Consider the following 18670-nt stretch of genomic DNA (forward strand, 5'->3'; position numbering starts at 1 on the left):
GGGGATGGGAACACTGTAATGACAGCATAATGACATATTTACATTTAAAACCCTGCTGGTTGATAATCAGATTCAGAATTAGACATTAAGTCAAAGGAATATTTGGTCTGCCCTCCTGGCCTCTGCAGAGGGTTTCTGTGATTTCAATAGTTCAGTCTAACTTTTAATTTCCTTCACTATTTCTACCTAATCTTTTTCTTCATCCCCCCTCCACTTGTCACTGGTGTCTTTTGTATGGTTGGAGAAGGTCTTTCATCTAACATGTTACAGTAAAGCGCCAACTCCTTCCCTTGTTTCCGTCTTTATTTCCTTCTTTAATCTTTTCATTATAGAAATATTGCGTCTGCGCCTGTGTTTGTCTTTGTCTCCCTCTCATGATGAGCCCAGGCTGTCATTAGGCTAGAAGGTCATCCCTGAAAGCAATTTTACCTCTGGCAACAAGACATTTGTATTTTAAGTGTTTTATATTAATTTTCTTTGCTCACCAATATCACTTCAGTCTCTTATGCTTCTTCAATCTGCTTCCGCTTTTTAAGTTCAAGGGCTGCAAAAAACACTGAGGAGTGCTTAAAGACAGCACTTTCGAAGCTGTTGATACCTGCCAGGTTTTGTTAATTTTCAAAGTACAGTGAATATCCATAATGAAACGGCATCCACCAGTCAGCCAAGGACAGAGCAGCATTCAAAGACGTTTCATCACTTATCACGCACTGCCCACTGAGCCATTAGTGTTCACAACATATTACAAGTTTCATGGACATCATACAGACAATTCAGATGAACTCAAAAGCAGTCAATTAAAGGCATCACTATCTTTCAGTATTCACAAGGTTTGTTTTCATGACCGGGGGTTATTCAAATTCTAGTGTTTTTCAATAAGTTACCAGTTTTAGTCCCATTTTATCCTAATATCGTCTTTATATTCACTGATTAAGTTGAAGATTATGTTTTTTTGGTTGGTAAACAACAATTTACAAGCACACAATGTGCGTGTGCGTCTGTTATTGTTTCTGGGTTGCGGCGGAGTTGAACTGACCTCTGGCTCAACATGATCAGTGCCAGACATCACTGCTCCTCTGCTCTCATTTGCACTCCTCCGCTTGTCTGCAACTGCTCTGTTCCTCCGCAGCAAGCGATGAAAATTTTACATTGGGACCGACTACTGTTTTGCTTTATCATTTAACAATATGGAGGAGAGCAGGAACCAGTAGCCAGTAGTTTAGTGTGGGTACGTATTTAATGTTTGATAAAAAGGGAAGAACCGCGCTCCCTTTTGCCTGGGGTTGTCGTGGTGGTTTTAAAAGCTTTCAGGAGGATTTAGCTTGAGTGTGTGTGTTTGCAGACGCACAAGGAAGGACAATATTTCGGTTCATGTGTCAAGGTTGATTCATAAAATGTTTCCTTTGCAAGATGTAAGATGGTTTTTGAGAAAAACGTGCTTTTCAATGTCCTTTGAGGTTGACACTTTTAGCTTTTGACATTCATATGGTCTATTTGTGTGTGTGTGTGTGTGTGTGTAGTAGCAGTAGTAGTAGTATCTGTGTATGCCTTGCCACTGTCAGCAGTGGTCTGTTCCAGAAATAAAAAATACAACAAAGAATGTCTTGGGCTCCGACGTCCAGGCAGCAGACCTTCCTCTCAGCCCACCATCTGCTCCCTGGGTCACCAGACCCCCCCCTCCCCTTCCTGCTGCCTACGAGCTTCATAACTGCTTTCAATATGCACTGATGTGTGAAGCGTTAAGAGAATAAAATCTGATTTTCTGTCTACTACAATTTACCCCCAACAGCCATAGTTAAACGCATCTCATGGAAATTCTACTGCCTGGCTATTTTCTGTATGTCTAGAAATACCTCACACTAACCTTGAACACTTAGTATAACGTACCAAAGTACATTAGAGACACAAAACACAGCTCCATAGAGCCATGTTACATAGTTACCATCGAAAACCATGGTTATTCTTTATGCAAGGCAGCTGATAAGTGAGTGAAAAAAAGTCAACGCGACGAGTTAACACAAATTCAAATTAATGCCAAAATTTCTTCTGACATGTGATTTAAATGAATTGAATGGGCAAATTCAGCTTCAAAGCCCCTCCCAATGGTTCTCTCCACAAGACTACAGTTACTTGAACGTACTGTGAATTGAGAATCCATATTTTAATGGATTGACCTAATCAAAACACAAAAAAACTCCTTGCTGATGGCTTCCAAAATGTGTCAGCTACACTGCTCTGTTGCTTAGGTGATAAATGTCAGACAAATAAAAATGATAGCTTGAGTCAAATATTCTTATATTTTGCTCCCCGTATGGGCAACAGAAGCAGCTGAAAACGTAAAGTTTTAATACAGGTTACAGTGTCGTCCGAGCAAGCGCCTGCATGAGTCTACAAGCAAACATGTTCAAGGAAAAAATGTGTTTAAGGATTGATGCAGTCTCTAAGCTAAGCTCAGCAACTGAATTGTTGTTTTCTTGATACTTTCAGCCTGCAAAGAAAACTCTCGCCATTAGGTTTCTTTTTGCTACCTTGCTGAGATGGTGTGAGATGTATGCAGCATGATGTTGTTACTTTATATAATTAGACTCCCTGTAATGGCAGGTTGAGAGGCCTGCAGGAAAAATCATGTGGACAAAGTCAGTGAGTGTGTCCATCTGCTGATCTATTTTTTATGCCTGTGTGTGTGTGTGTGTGTGTGTGTGTGTACCTGTATTTGTTGGAGACCAAGGTGAGCGGCGGGGCACGTATCTACAGCATGTGTGTGAGCTCGCATGTTTGGGATTTTGTGTGTGAGCGGTGTCTGCATCACAGCAACTACGTCCGTTAACATCCTGTGAAAAAAAAAAACAAACAAAAAAATGAACAGTTATGCTCCCCCCACCACTTTACAAATGAAATCAGTGCTGTGAGGCGGTGGATTAATATCATAAGGAAGGCCAGAGTGGGCCATTAGAGTGGTGTAATGTTGCTCCGGGGCCTTGTGATGGATGGCCATCGGCGCTACGGCCCTATTTGCACACAGTCACCTCTGTGGTGGCCGCCATTAGGAGGACATGGGAGGTAAGGGCTAAGGGATGGTGATGAGGTGGTTGGAGCAAGGTTTTATTACAGATGTGTGTGTGTGTGTTTGTATTTCACTGTATATGCCTGTGTGAGTATGAGTGCGTTCATATTTGAGTGTATGCAGGGACGCGTTTCTGAAATTGTGTGTTTTTAACGTGCGTATGTGTGTGTGCGCTTCAACTCTTCAGCAGACAGATGTTGTGCTCCCCGCCCTCCACTCTATCTAAAGTGTCTGTCTCTCTCAGTGGACGGTGATAGTAGGCAGCAAACACGCTCAGTGTAATTAAGACAAATTAGCCCGGATGGCAGCTTGCAATAACAACAACATATGTTGGGAGGTTTGTGTACAGAAGAATACAATCAAAATCATCATTAGCAAATCACTTATCGTAAACAGAATCACATTTCCACCTTAGAGCTCTTGTAGATTAATAAGACGCCTTGATTTCTTTTAATTTATTTATCTTCCTTAAGTCTTTCATCACTTTTTATTTGCCGTTGCCACTTTTACTGCAAGCTTGCCCTCTTGGCTTCTCTCGCCTTCTCTCCGTTGCTTTCCATCTCTCTCCCTTCCTCATCACTCTCCATGTTGAGCTTTCTGTTCTCACAGCAAAAATGCAGTGAACAATAACGGTGGCAGATTAACCATTAAATAAAAAAAACCTATGTAATTTTATAAACAATGGGATTTTGATTTCAGACACGAGAAGAAAAAGGCAGCCAGCTGTCACCATATTCTGCTGAAGTGCACACACTGGATTTGCATTTTGCTCAAGAAATCAGCTTTTTGTTAATTGATAACTCTCACTGTGTCGTTTGCTCGTTGCATTGCTAAAGCTTGACCAGCACCTTACTTTCTGTTTCAAAACTGGAATTGTCATAAGTAACTTTTGCAGTAGAATAAGAGGATTGAGCAAGCTAGACTGGTAGTTTGCTTTGGTTTCCTGACAAGGGAAGGCAAAGGAAGGGGGGGGGAAATTCAACCTTAAGCTCACTCAGAACAATTCCATCTAACATGTCTTAAAGATGTAATGATGCTAAAATAAAAGCTTAAGCTATTTTCCACCTGCAACTAAATTAATAGGATGCCTTTTTCTTATACATTTGTTTCTCATCTTCTTTCCGTATATTTCCATCTCTGCCTTCCTCTATCCCTCTCAATAGTCAGGTTTCCATCTAAATGCTTTGCAAATTTGATCCAAAGTTCCAGAAAATTGGCAAAAGAATTTTCAATTATTTTCTATCAATAACTGTTATGCGAATATTAGGAGATGTTTCATCGAGATAAGCAAAAGGTGTGGCCCGTTCTCTAGTCAGTAAACCATCCATCAATCCGTATAAATGGCAGGAACGTCCGTCTGTCACTACCTGTGTGTGTGTGTGTGTGTTCTGTGCACGGGTGTCTTGCCACGGGCACGAGCGAGTAAAGTGCCATGTTTGACATGGTTTGGATAAGAAATGCAAAAGATATCATTGGTAAAAGAAGCACACATTGGCTTTTGCAACTCTAGCTGCTGGTGACTCCCTCTCACACCGCACGGGGTGAGCTATGTTTTATCCCCGTCTCTATTCTGTTTCAGACCACAAATAAAGACAAGAATTAGTTCATTGCAACTCACGATCTTAGCTGACGCCGTTCAAATTCACCAGCTGAAGGCAAACGCCAGCGCTGCCGGCTTCAACAAGCCGGCGGCAGCTAGCCCAGGGTCTAACCGGAACAGACCCACAATTAGACCCCCGTGGACTAATTCTGTGGGAAACACTGCACGCTTCATGGGTTAAAATCTATCATCCGTAGCTACAGTAGCAAGCGTATGCTGATTTTTTTCTCTCTATTAGATTAATCCTATATCATGTTTTTTATTGCTATTGCCACTTTATTAATTCTTTGTTTCTATCATCTTTTTCCTACCCCTCTTCCTTTGTCTTGCTCTATTGCTCTACATGTCACTGCCCTCTTCCTCACTTCTATCTCCATCTCCCTAAACATTTCAAAAGAATGAATTACTTTGGGCTGTCACTTGGCCCTGGCCAAGAATTCATTGTTGTGGGTCAAGTGTTTCAAACTGTCATCTTTGACAGGAACCATCTCATACAATAACTACATGGATGGACCTTGACTTGAAGTCCTTGCGTTTCCCCCCCCCCCCCCTCCTCTTCTCATATGCATGCTAAAAAGATCTTGACTATTGTTGGTACAGAAAGAGGGATGGAGAGATAGGGAAAGTGGTGAGTAGAGCTGTGAAAAGGGTGGCCATGCAGAGATCAATACTGAATGAAAAGATTCAACTCAACCACATGCAAAGTTACATGAGTGAAAATATCAAGGGCTCTCGCCGAGCTATGAAACGTTCCAACGATATGACAAGAATGCATTAAAGAAAAGGAAAATAAATACAGTAAAAAGATTCTGACTCAATGTGTGCAATACAGTAAAGATGATATTGCAGTGAACAAAGTCTGTGTGTGTTGGGGACAGCAGGGCTTCAATGGCATTGGACTTGAGCAGACAATTTACAGTGTGCTCAGGGGAGCTTATAAACAAATGTTGAGTAATTTCAGCCAGGAGTAATTACCCTTGCCGCTGACAAGGAGAGTGTGTTAGCACTCCCCTTCACCCTCGGCCCTGTCCAGAAGGCTTCGAGCTTGTACACACACACACACACACACACACACCAGAACTTCGACGTATACGTGTGGCGTTTGTCCAGCAGTCGATACCACAAACACCTCCCCAGCTTCTGGGTTCACCCCCCCCCCACCCATGTTTGAGAACGAGCTGATGAAAAAATCCGGCCTGCTCAGAAACATGCAGTATTATCCCTGCATGTTCTAGTCAAGTATTTTATTGAGTTTATGTTAATCTGCTACATCTGCTACCAGCAAAGTTTGTCGTTTTAAATCTGAAAAAGTGGCCCTTCCAGCCGAAAGTTGTCATACAGGTTTCCAATAAAAAGACAAACGGTTCAAAGAGATGTGTGTGCCTCGGAGCAAAAGACCAACATTTTGCAATGAGTTAGATGAGAATATTGATACCAGGGATACCACAGCCTGGTTCATTCCAAAGTACTGTACATGTCCGTTTGTAGACGCAGCAAACAAATGAGGCGACATGGTAATTAAAAAACGTAAATAAAACATTTTAGCAAATTCAAAGCTGAGTAAATTATTTTATGGTTGCTATCGTTGTGAACATGGATAATGCCGATCCATTAAATCCACTTCTGCTCTTCCAATATTTAGTTTTGGTACAAAATATTATTTAGCAAAAAATCTGCAGAATGTGGCCTTTTTCAAACTTCATCACTGCCATTAAATATAAAAATTAAAAAAGCATAACTTAATTAAAAAAGGTACCAGAACTAGTTTTTTACCGTTCCCTTTTTAGTCCAGCAAATCACCTTTAAGCCTCGATTTATCTGGGGATTTTTGACTGACAGCATTTTTTTTTTGGAGGACTAAGTCTTCCAAAATGACATATTTAGAAATAAGGTTTAATAAAACTTGGAGCTTGTTTCTGCAACAACTGTAGTCAAGGATAAAACACTTTGGTCTTTGAGAAGGTACCAACGATTAAAAAAGATTTGTTTGCGAGCTGGGTTTCTCTAAGCCAGCAGCTCACTCACCTTCATCAAGATTCTGGAGGCCCGGTCATCAGGCCAACAGATCATGTTATCGAATGAAACAAACAAGCAATCAAAGTCACATTCATTGCTCCATTGTTTTACATTTTAATCATTTGCAAGACTTAATTACAGGATTGAAATGTAACTAACGAACAAGCAAATTCATTTTCACCTTAACCTTTGAAAGGCAAGCCAGATACAGGCTTTATCCCATCTGATCAATTATGATCTCTCGGCTCAAACGGAATGGATTCCCATGCAAATTCAGCCGGATCAATCTGCATTTCCTGCAGAATCAATGAAACAGCTTTTCCAGACCTTCCAGAGACAATTATATGATTAGGAGATGAGATGATAACTGGAGAAGTACACATAACTGATCTTATTAAATCAGAACAAAAGGAAAGCTAGAGGCTTGAAATATAACCAGCGTACTACTACTACAGAAACTACATGTCAAGGCAGAGGCAAAGCAAGAGAAAAACTACGTCTCATGTTCAACTCTTTAAATTCCAAATAGTGAAGCTTTAAAAGCCGAGGCGGAGGCCCTTTCCTCCCTCATCCCCGTCTCTGTTCTCCCTGCCTTTGATTCCTACTGAGCAGGGTGAAGATGTGAGAGGTGGCTGCTTAGGCTGGGTCTCTTGACAACTGGGCGTCGCATGTATTCTAGTGTTGGAACTATTAAACAGCAAGGGAGGTGTTGTGTGTGTGTGTGTGTGTGTGTGTGTGTGTGTGTGTGTGTGTGACTGCAAACTGAGCAAAGGCTCAGGGATGTAGAGGGAACAGAATGGAATTTTTCCACTAATAAGTGGTTTAATTGGAATGAGAAATGTAGGTGTGAAGAAGTACTTTTTAAAAAGAAGCTTTTCAATAGCAACCTTTTGAACACAATATCTCAAAATGTAACTACCACTCACGCATCTGTAAGCTAAATAATGTGAAGCTACAGCCAGCAGGCCTTGCAACAAGAGTATTACTTAGGGAGTTATAAAGGTGCTGGTAGGCTGGGATAGTTATTTAATTTTTTTGACTGTGGGAAGATTTAGGCCAAATGTTTCCAGTCTTTTCCTGCATTCCTGTGGTGTCAGAAGAAATCGGAAAATTAGTTCTTGACTGGGAGAAATCAAGTCACGTCAGAAAAACTCGGTACACGAATTGCCAAGTTGACATATTACAACATAACGTAAGTAATGTTGGGTTGATTGTAAGAAACGTCTTTTGAATTCACGTATTACATATACATTATGTTCACATGTACTCAGTGAGTTTAATAAAGGTTTTTCCCCGAAAACATCATCAACAACAAAACAATGAGCTGAAAGACGATAAAATACTCTGTTAAGCTAATGGGAACTGCAGAGTGATCTTTGGGTTTGTCAAAAAAAACGACACCATTTACATAAAAGTCATTTCATTCCTTGTTTACCTAAAAATATTGATTTGATCAGCAATAACTACATTTAAGTAGATCCTTTGTTTTATTTCCTTTGCCATGAAGCAGTCACACCTAAAAAACATCTCCAAAGCATCATAGTATTATTTGTGTCATTGTGGAATATAAACTCTTCCTCACGTCATTAAAACCCTTTGAATTCCAAGAGAATACTGAGGATTCAAACATGTTTGACTCGTTGGTTCAAACATGTTGGGTTCAGGCAAGTCAAACATACGTTTGGAAAACCATTGCTCATGGTAGAGAACTTGCATCAGTTGTATCAGCTGGGAATGAAACAGAGGGTTGGAGGGAAAGTCTGATTTTCACTTTCCACTAAACCATTTCAATGTCTCTGCTGTGTCCTCTACATCATCCATGGAGGGGAAATACATTTTCCCACTTATAGAGGACATCATTTGCAATTTAAGGCAATATGCTCTATTCAACATTAGCACATTATCCGTGTGTGTGGACAGTATATACTGTGACTGTATAGGTTTCTGTAGCATGTAATGCATACTGCTTTGTCCTCTCCGTGAACAACTTCTTTCCCCAGCTGATATGATATGCTGGGAGGGTGTCGGGCTACGTTAAGCGCCATTGTGTTGCCTTGGCCGAGGACTGCAGGAAGTTGTGGTTGGCACGAGGCCCAGAAGCAAGGTGAGGACAAACACTCCCAACAAACCGACAGCCACAAATCTACGGACCTGTACCTGCTACATAGTACACATATGTGGTGTGTGAGAGATACGTGTTGTGGATGCATGTGAGCATGTGTTTGAGTGTGAATGCACACGGATGAGCAGGCCCACCTTTCATCTGTGTTGAGATTTGGAAAGGCTTCACTTTGCACAGGCTCCTTAATTCTCCCTTAATTCATTTGTGCTCCAGATTTACTTGGCTGCTGGGATAACCTGGGAATGATAATGAAGTGGAGGGTGAAAGAAGGAGATAGGAGCGGGCAGAGAGAGAGGAAAACATCACAGCACATGGCCCGTTCTCCTATCTCCCCTTTGAATTTGTTCAGAATGGATTTAGGGCTTTTCACAGAGTCTTTTAAGAGTAGATGGATCTTATTAGTGCTGATTGCTAGTCATAGGACGTTTTCTGCCTCGGGAACCTGCCTTGCTTAACCCTTTCACAGATGCATAGGTACTGTAGCTTTACTAGAGTAGGGGCTTCATAGCATTTTATCAAATATGAATCCGGTATTGACTCCACTTATCAAATGTGAGACCTTTCAAACGCCTTGTCCAATCTTTATTTAGGCTGAACCCTGTTTCAAGTCAATGTCTATATTAGATGAGCCTAAAAAAATAAAACTGGACTATTTTTTTCATTTTTGAGGGTCTGAATACTTCTTCCAGCGCTGAACATTTAAGTAACACAAATTAAAATTAAGACTCAATTGAAATGTGTAATTAGCCTTGGTTGGCTTGCTAATTGTCCACAAGTATTACCTGAAAATGAGATAAGTGGCATAACATGACATTTTGATTACAGCTGCAGCCTACTTACTTTTGCAAACCTTAAATTTCATACGCCAATTTCACAAGCTGGGGGGCCAAATTCAGAACTATTAAGTTGATATGCCTAAATATTATTTAATATTGCGTGAAAGTTTGACTAGAGGATTCTAACTACTACTATTGAGACTGTTTTGCCTGACAAGACTCGTCACTCAGTTGGATTGTTGGAAAGCAAAAATACACTGTGCACTTATAATAATAGAGTGGTGTCAGAGTGATAAAAAAGCCATCTTTGCCAATTTAGCTTTCAGGCAAGTAACATAAAGCTGCCCTTATTCATATTTTATAGGTGAATTTGTGGTACTGGGCTATTTAAATATAATTCAGAATCAATAGGCAGTTTATTGCTAGCCTGGATGACAGCCCGACTTAGCCCCGCCCACAACATTCAAGATCGGAAATCTGAGTATGACGTCAGGCTAGTTTATTGCCACAGTAGTGGAACTACATGGACTTTGCATAGCTGATTACACACACACACACACACACACACACACACACACACACACACACACACACACACACACACACACACACACACACACACACACACACACACACACACACACACACACACACACACACACACACACACACACACACACACACACACACACACACACACACACACACACACACACACACACACACACACACACACACACACACACACACACACTACAGTATGGTGTGAGGAAAAAGGAATGGGACCTAAATACAGGACGGACTGGTACGTTCATGGATTTATTATATCGATGCAGCATAGTATCGCTGTATTTTCCGTGGCAATACTGTATCGATACAACGGCGCAGAGTATCCATCATTTATTATACATGTGTCGGTCAGTTTGTCTGCTTGATAACCCCATTTTGCAGCAATAAAATTGTAGTGATATCAACAAAGAGAAATGTTTCTTTCTAGATAAAACAGACCACTTAACGGAACCCTTTCTTAGATGGACCTTTTAAAACAGACAGAAACTTATTTGTTACTGGGATCATTTATGCTTTCTGCATGGACGCTCACAGAGACATGAGCTGATGCGGAATTGTGACAAGGAAAAATGTTGATCTTTTATACTCTTTGCAGGTTTCTCCTCGCGGCAAACCAGCACCTCCTCAAAGTTCTCCATATTTTACCCGCCCATCTGTGTAGTTGGAAAATGTCAGAGGTGAATAATTCAAGCATAAGAGTATCACTTTAGTATGGCGTCACTGTCATAGCTGCTCTCTCCCATGACTTATAATCATCAAGCTGATGAATTCACTAATTTCACTTTTGATCTTTTAATATTTTAGTTTGCCATTTTGGGGAAAATGTGGTTACGCAGCTTAGCAGGATGATGCAGTCTATTTCAGTGTTGTCAGTCTTCTTAATTCTGACTGACTTGATTTAAGAGCACAATTAGATCATTTACCTGGTCTCTTTTCAGAATGAATGGCCTGTGAATCGGCAAATCACTTTCAATTTCCTGGCGTAACCTAATTGAGCTGTATGCATGTCTTGGTTAAATAAGTGTTCAGAATGGCTTCAATTACTTCTCTGTAACTAATTGATCTTGCCTGAAACAATGGCACCACAAGAGAAGTCCCAGCAGGACACAGGCCTCCCCTGCAGGAAAGAAAACGCAAATGCTGCCACTAATTGAAACTATTTTGATTAATATGGAGCCTAATCGAGGCTACGTATGCAGCATCACAGTGGGTCATGCAGTCGGGGCGCGTATTCCCATTCTCCTTTTTGTTTTGACACAGCACCTCTATGTTTTGACAATCTTGCCCTCCTCAATACACAAAGCAACAATTCATCCTGCGGAGAAGAGCGAGCAGACGCAAGGAGAGCAAAATAAAAAAAATATGGGCTTGCAACGGGGCCGATCGATAAAATGAGTCGGAGCTGTGATTTATTTACCGCTGTGTGTTATGTAGAGACGAGTGGAGGGAGAAGAAAAGCCTTCTGATATGGCCACGGGCAGCCGACATAATGCGGCCCTCTCAATCTTCAGTGAGTGGCTTGTTGGATTGTCAGGCATGTTTCCGCCCGTGTTCAAAAGCGCTATCCGATCAAACCCCCGAGACGCGAGCGACCAGACAGATGATTACTCACTGTAAACGATCCAGGAAGGGGGTGGGGGGGGGACGAAGAGAAATAACTTCAACAGATATTGATGACTCAATAGACTCAGTGACAGACGATTCCATTTGTGTCAAGATTAAGTGTTGACTGTCTTGGATCAATCATAATATAGGCCTCTTATTGAGCATAAAAACCATGTTTAATGTCATTAAATCCAGATCTGGCTTCTCTTCCTCCTCTGCCTATTCCTTCTTTCCTAGAAGCTTACACATTTCTGGCAGCCTGCCTTCTACAGTACAAGCCTGTGAGAAGGAGGCAGAAAGACAGTGGGGGATGGGGATATGAGTTGTTGTTGGTGGTGGTGAGGAGGAGGAGGAGGAGGAGGTGGTGGGGGGCATGGGTGAACAAGGGGAGATGGGAGAAGAAAAAAGAAACCTCGGAGGCAATCATTTCTGGCAGAGCGGTGGCAGTCAGTTTGTGTGTGTGTGTATTTTTGCTTTTTTTGTACTTTCAGACAGTTTGGACGTGGCCAATGCTCAGCAAGGGCCAATAACAGTTTACAGACTGCTGATGTCATCACATTTTGACAAACTTCTCAATCTGGAGTGACCTTCGCGGTGCTCAAACACACTCACCTCTCTCTCTGCATCTACTCTACTCCCCCTCTTCTCTGAGCAGAAGCCGCCAGTAGCAGGGGGTGTTTGCTTTATTACAGGAATTTGACTACGAGAAATATACAATTTACATAATAGCCTGCTTTTATATAATAATGAGGAATATAGGCTGTTTGATATCTTCTAAAATAAAAGCAAACCTAAGAAAGAAAGGGTTCTGGGAAATGCATAGCAACAATATGAAAATCTCTCTTATAGGGAAGCGACTAAACATTTTAATTGTCAATTAATCTGTTGATTATTTTCTCAAATACTCATTTGGTTTATAAAAATTTATAAAAAAAATGGTTAAAAAAGGAAAAACAAACTCATTATTTGCGGCTTAATTTTCCACAACTTTACACTGGGTGGGCCCTTATTTAACTACTGTTAGATATATTTAAAAGAGCTCATTTAGGCTTAATTAAAGTGGGCTGAAATTGAAGTATGGGATATTCATCACGTGACTTCGGCCTCATGCTTCTTACAGTAGTAAGGTTGCCTTTAAGAGCAACTCTTACATAATTGCATGCAGTCTATGCTTAGCAGAGGAATAGTAGGCTACTACTGATACCAAGCAGGTATTAAGTATGCTCACACTGGAAAATAGACAGAATTAGAACACTCAAAGCAGACAGTATGCATACTACAGTAACTACACTTGATGTTTGAGTGTGCTGTTGGTGGACACTATACCCGGGCAGAGCCGAGAAAATATCCGACTAACTAGTTAACCTTTATTAACAAGTTATCGAAACGTAACTTTGTGTCTTACCTTACGTAACATTAGCAGCCTTCTCCCCTGTGCCTGGCCATCCTGCTTAACAAGAAAATTGGTCAGATCCATCCATGTTGTCTGTTATTGCTCTCTTTCGGGATCCACCCACGTAATGATTATTGGTTCCCGAAACGTTCGTTTTAGTTGCGGGGACGTTCCCTGAAGGTTAGGTTCGGTTAGGTTTTGCTTGTGTTTTGGTTGCATCCTTATTTCAGTTTAAAAGTCCACTTGCTGTCGCGGTGACGGGTCGTCACCTAGGCGGTTATGTTACATGTAGCATAACCGACACAACACCGGCAGTTGGCCTTGTAGAACAGAGCTGGTTGCTAACGTTAGCATCGCTAATTTGCTGATTGACCTCACCTGCGCTCTGTGACCCTTCACGTCCACGTCGCTCTCGCACGTCATTTGCTACCAAACACGCGCCCGCACGCACACACGCGCATGCGCGCGCGCGCACACACACACACACACACACACACACACACACACACACCAGGGTTATCACAGTAAAGTTTAAACTAAATCGAAATTAGGCAGTGAAAACTATTTGTTACTAAACTAAAACTAAATAAAAAAATAACACCTGCAAGACTAAACTGAAACTAGACTGCCACACACACACACACACACACACACACACACACACACACACACACACACACACACACACACACACACACGCAATCAAACAAACAGCCAAACAAACAGCACTTCTACAATGATCAGCATGTCTGATCTCCACTCCGGTATCACATAATGTTAAACAGACCCAGGACCAGGGGTAATGGACCAGAACCCAATCCGGACCTAGGGTTCAGGTCGACCCTTAAAGATCGCTAGTATAAAATAGGCTAGTAGTATTCAGTAGTAGTGTTTATGTTGCTCAGAAAAAAAAAAGGCAATAGGAAAATAACAAGATAAGATAAAAGAAAGATTGTGCAGGTAAGATTAAGTTAACCCCTGCTGGGCATAAGTGTAGAACGGATCTCACCTAAGGAAGAGAAGGGGAAGAAGTAAGCATGGGATTAAAAAAAACAATCATACATGAAACAACAAAGGCATTCAATGCAAAAGAATAAATACATAATAAGAATGTGTGTTTGTGTGTGTGTCTGTGTGTGTGTGTGTGTGTGTGTGTATATATATAGATATTCTGTTCAGATCAGTACAGACAAGTGTCAACTCCAGAGGCCTCTGGAGCTCTTAAATGTAAAAGCATGCATTCCAAAAGAAATAGGATGCAGTAATGTTGTTTAAGTGTGCAAATAGGTAGTAAAAGTGTAGGATTAGTAGTTCTGATTTCTGAAAATGCAAATCCCCACCCTGTGTGAACCAGGATTTGATGTGATAAACCTGTGGAGGGACTCAGGGTTGACACTCAACCCATCAGTCAGGCCCTGTCCTCGCCAACCCCATCTCCCATCAGACTTCCACCAGATCTCCCCTTACCCTCCCACCCTCAGCCTCATCCTCCCCCCACCGCCGGAGGCCTTCGCCCTGGGGCCCACCTGACTGACAGCTGTTGATTTGGATCTCTCCATCACACGCCAGATAAAAGAGGGATTCAGGACTCATTCCTGTTTCTGCCTTCGCTCCATACCTCCCTCCAATCCCCGGTGCAAACGCAATTCCCAGGCACCAGACTTCTACAGGGCCTCCTAATGAAGTCATTCCCAGCACACATGATTGGGTGAGATTGCCACCACACCACCACCACCACTCCCACCATCGCTGCAACCGCCGCCGCTGCCGCTGCCGCTGCTGCTGCTGCTGCTGCTGCCACCACGATCCTCTCTCCCCTCACATCTCAGGTCTCCCATCCCCCATCGCCACTGAGTGTACTCATGTGGAAACAGCAAGTGGTTGTGTGTGGTTTTCTGTGTGCATCCCTCCCTTGCCTGTGTGCAAGTGTGTATGTTTGTACATCTGCAACACATGTGGTGGTGGTGTGTGTGTGTGTGTGTGTATGTGTGTGTGTGTGTGTGTGTGTGAGAAGGTGTGTGTTCTCAACTAAGCTAACGCAGCCTGACTGGCTACTAATTGGATGTCTCCATCGGCAGTTACACACGATGTGGCATTATAGCCGAGAGAAAATCACGTAGGAAACCACAGCTCCAACACGATGCACTGTGGAGAAAATAGAAGCAGTTCAGCAGTGACGGATTTTCCTCGCAGTGCAGGAACAAAATCAGATGATGATCAGATGATGGTGTTGGTACAGTATGTGCTGTTACAGAATCAATCACAGAGTCAGGAATCAGTTATTTCAACCTGTCCATCACTGTCTCAAAAGATGAAAGGCTTTGATGAGCAATGATCTGAAAAAGGTAGACAGCTAATGAATCTCTCATAATAAAAAAAAACACACCTCCAGTCACTTTAAAAAACCTTTTCTTTGTAGAGGTCTCTTGCAGAGCCTAATGCACATCACAGTCCCTGATAGTGCACTCAGCGACACCTCCTCAGTAGGAATCCTCCAGAGACAACCTCGCTGGCTGTCAGTCGGTCGGTCGGTCTGCCACTCACCGCTAACACGACAGCCCATCCCGAGTGCCTGTGAACACTACACAAGCGCCACCAATTTGACAACACACAAAAAAGCAAGAGAGTGTTTCTGAAGGTACCCTCCTGTGACGCCAGAAAAAAGCTTGTTTTAAGTTTTTTTCTGCCGAGGGAGGTGGGCTTTGGGAGTGAGGATGACTCACGTCTGACTCCCCGATAGCGATGGAGCTGCGTGATCACATGGAGCCCATTTTTTGGCGCCTATGAATCTTGATGATGGCTGCACAGGAGCCTCTTAAGAGAAGAGCTGGAGTAGTGATAACAGCCAGATGTTAAACCTAAAGAAGCCCCCTGATCTCCAATATCGAGCGACACCTTGTAGATACTAACGAATGAATGACTGAATGAACGAATGTGGTCTTCAATCACACTGTGAATAATTATTTTCCACCATATCAAAGCTCCTTCCTGTTGTGATTTAGAATCTCTGATAAGTGTCAATTAATAAGCCTCTAACATATCATTTGCATGACAATAAATGCAATGCATTGGCAATATGCCAACATCATGCATTATTAAAGATGGACACCATTAACATAATGATATATTAGCATAATCAAGACCAGCATTTGCATGTGTGATGTTCTTGTAAACCACACAGGATCTCCATGCATCAGCAAAAGGTAAAGCCAATTTAGTTTCAACATCTTCAAAATCTGAAATCTCAGCTTAGTTTTAGTCACATTACCCGCGGTTATTATTCAAATTTCACGGATCCAGCGCTAAATTGTGGTGTTGGAAAGTACATCATGTACTCTTTACTTTACTTAAGCAGTTCAACACGAGTAAAGCTGAAAGCATGATGTCTACTTGTAGTAGTTGTTATGCTACGTTTACAGTTAAGGACTTATAATTATCAATAACAGCTTTGTGTACTTGCAGTGTTTCCAATACTATTGTCCTGCATGGACAGATGTCAACAGCATGTGAAAGAAAATAGAAAATGTAATTAATTTAAATCGTATGTTAAAATACACAATGGGATTTCATTCATTAAATCAGAAAGGTACGGGTTTTCAAGTTATATTCAAAGTGAGGCAATGTGCCCCTGATAAAACAAAGACAAAGGGGCTTAGCATGTGTTCTCCTAGTTAAGATTCCCTCTCAGCAGTAATACAATGTTTCTGAGTGTCTGCTGGAAAACAAGTGGAAGGTCAAGAACACGAACAATAGATGTTGATTCCAATTATGTGTAAAGCATTGAACAAGATGCGCTAATGATGGCGATGTCGGGAGAAAAAAGGTGTTTACGTGCTACTCTCCCAAAGCCTGTGGAACAGTTTATTAGGCAAAGGCTTTATTTCCATAAAGGCTGATAAGACTTCAAATGATTCACTGAAAAACAGTCGTGGCATCAGCACAGCAAAGCGCCGTGTGTATTTATCTCTCCCAACGCTGGGAGACAATCAAGACAAAGATGATAGCACATTTTGAATAGGAATGCAGAGGCATAATGAGATTGCAGCTACTTCAGGAACAAAACCAGACAAAATGCTTTTTTTTAGCTTTTTTTCATAAATGGCTTCTTGTTTTTATTCACTCTCACCGAAAAAAAAAGGCCATCATTTTCAATTAATGAAGCAGAGAATTGAGTCCGAGGTCCTGCGGGATATGGATTAACCATGATGGCTTGAGGGCCCAATCTCACACTGAGTTTGCGTTGTGGTCTGCATGGAGGAATTTCTCATTCAAGGCCTCCACCAGCCCCCCCCCCCCCCCCCCCCCCCCCCCCCCCCCCCCCCCCCCCCACACACACCACCTCCTACCTCCAAATCATCTATCCATTCCTCTTCCTAAGGTGAGTTGCTTCAGCGCAGACCGCTATTAGTGGTAGGGGGAGATAAAACTGTAAGTGTTGCTCCCAATTAGTGCATCAGTGACCGCTCTGTGCCTCCTCCACGGCAAGGCCTGCAAGGAGGGAGGGAGGGAGGAGGGGCCGCCATGCAGAGTGAAAGATTGGAGGTAGGATGACAGGAAAGGAGAGAATGGCATAAAGACGATGGCTTTGGAAAGGAATAAAAGAAAGGGAGTGGGTTATAGAGGTAGCTAGATAAAGAGGACAAGCAATGAAAGGGACAGAGAAGAGAGTGAGTGGTGGTGGGGAGGGAGGAGGAGGGGGGGGAAAGTGACTAAAAAATGGCTTAAGCATTCATTTTGAGTGGCGAGACAGGTCCTATTAACATTTAACAGCGTTTGCGCAACTTGGTGTGGAGGTTAGGATGCAAATGAGGAGGAATTAAAACTGGCCAGAGGTTTGTCATTGATGGATTGCAGTCTGGCGGTACTCACCACTTCCCAGTGTCCATCACAGACGATTACTGTATAATTAAACCTTATTTCGGGACTCTCCGACGCATAATTACTTGTGTGGGAATGTAACCATCATCTAAAAGCTCCGGCAAAATGCTTTAGCATTTAGTCTGGCAGGCTGCAGTCATTTTACAGACCAGTGACAGATAGAGGCATCTGATGATCGGCAAAAAAGAACAGTCACTTTTAATAAGAGGTGGAAAAAAATATTAGGCGACAGTGTGCTGATTATAGGAAAATTAGGCTTTTAAGTGGTAAAGTCCTTTGTGCTATTTGCATAATTTATTCTAGCTTTACCCCCATGTTCAACCACCTCTGGTACTTTTTTTTTTGCGAGCTGTGGGCAATTTCCTCCCATATTTGAATGGATTGCACATTTAAGACTACTTAAGGAAAATGATCACTTAGCATATTTTAATTGTCGTGCAAAGAGTGAGCAAAGGTGTGAGGCAAAGCTTATGGAATGAGGACCCTTTAAAGTGAAGAGGACACTGGTGTTGTGGTAGATAACCTCAGGGTGCGCGTGCGCGCACACACACACACACACACACACACACACACACACTCATACACATAGGTAAAAAAGACTTTCCATGAAATGTTTCACCCGGATCTGGATAAAAACACTTGCCTA

This window comes from Etheostoma cragini, chromosome 24 (genome assembly GCF_013103735.1).
Source record: "Etheostoma cragini isolate CJK2018 chromosome 24, CSU_Ecrag_1.0, whole genome shotgun sequence".
NCBI classification, from domain to species: Eukaryota; Metazoa; Chordata; class Actinopteri; order Perciformes; family Percidae; genus Etheostoma; species Etheostoma cragini.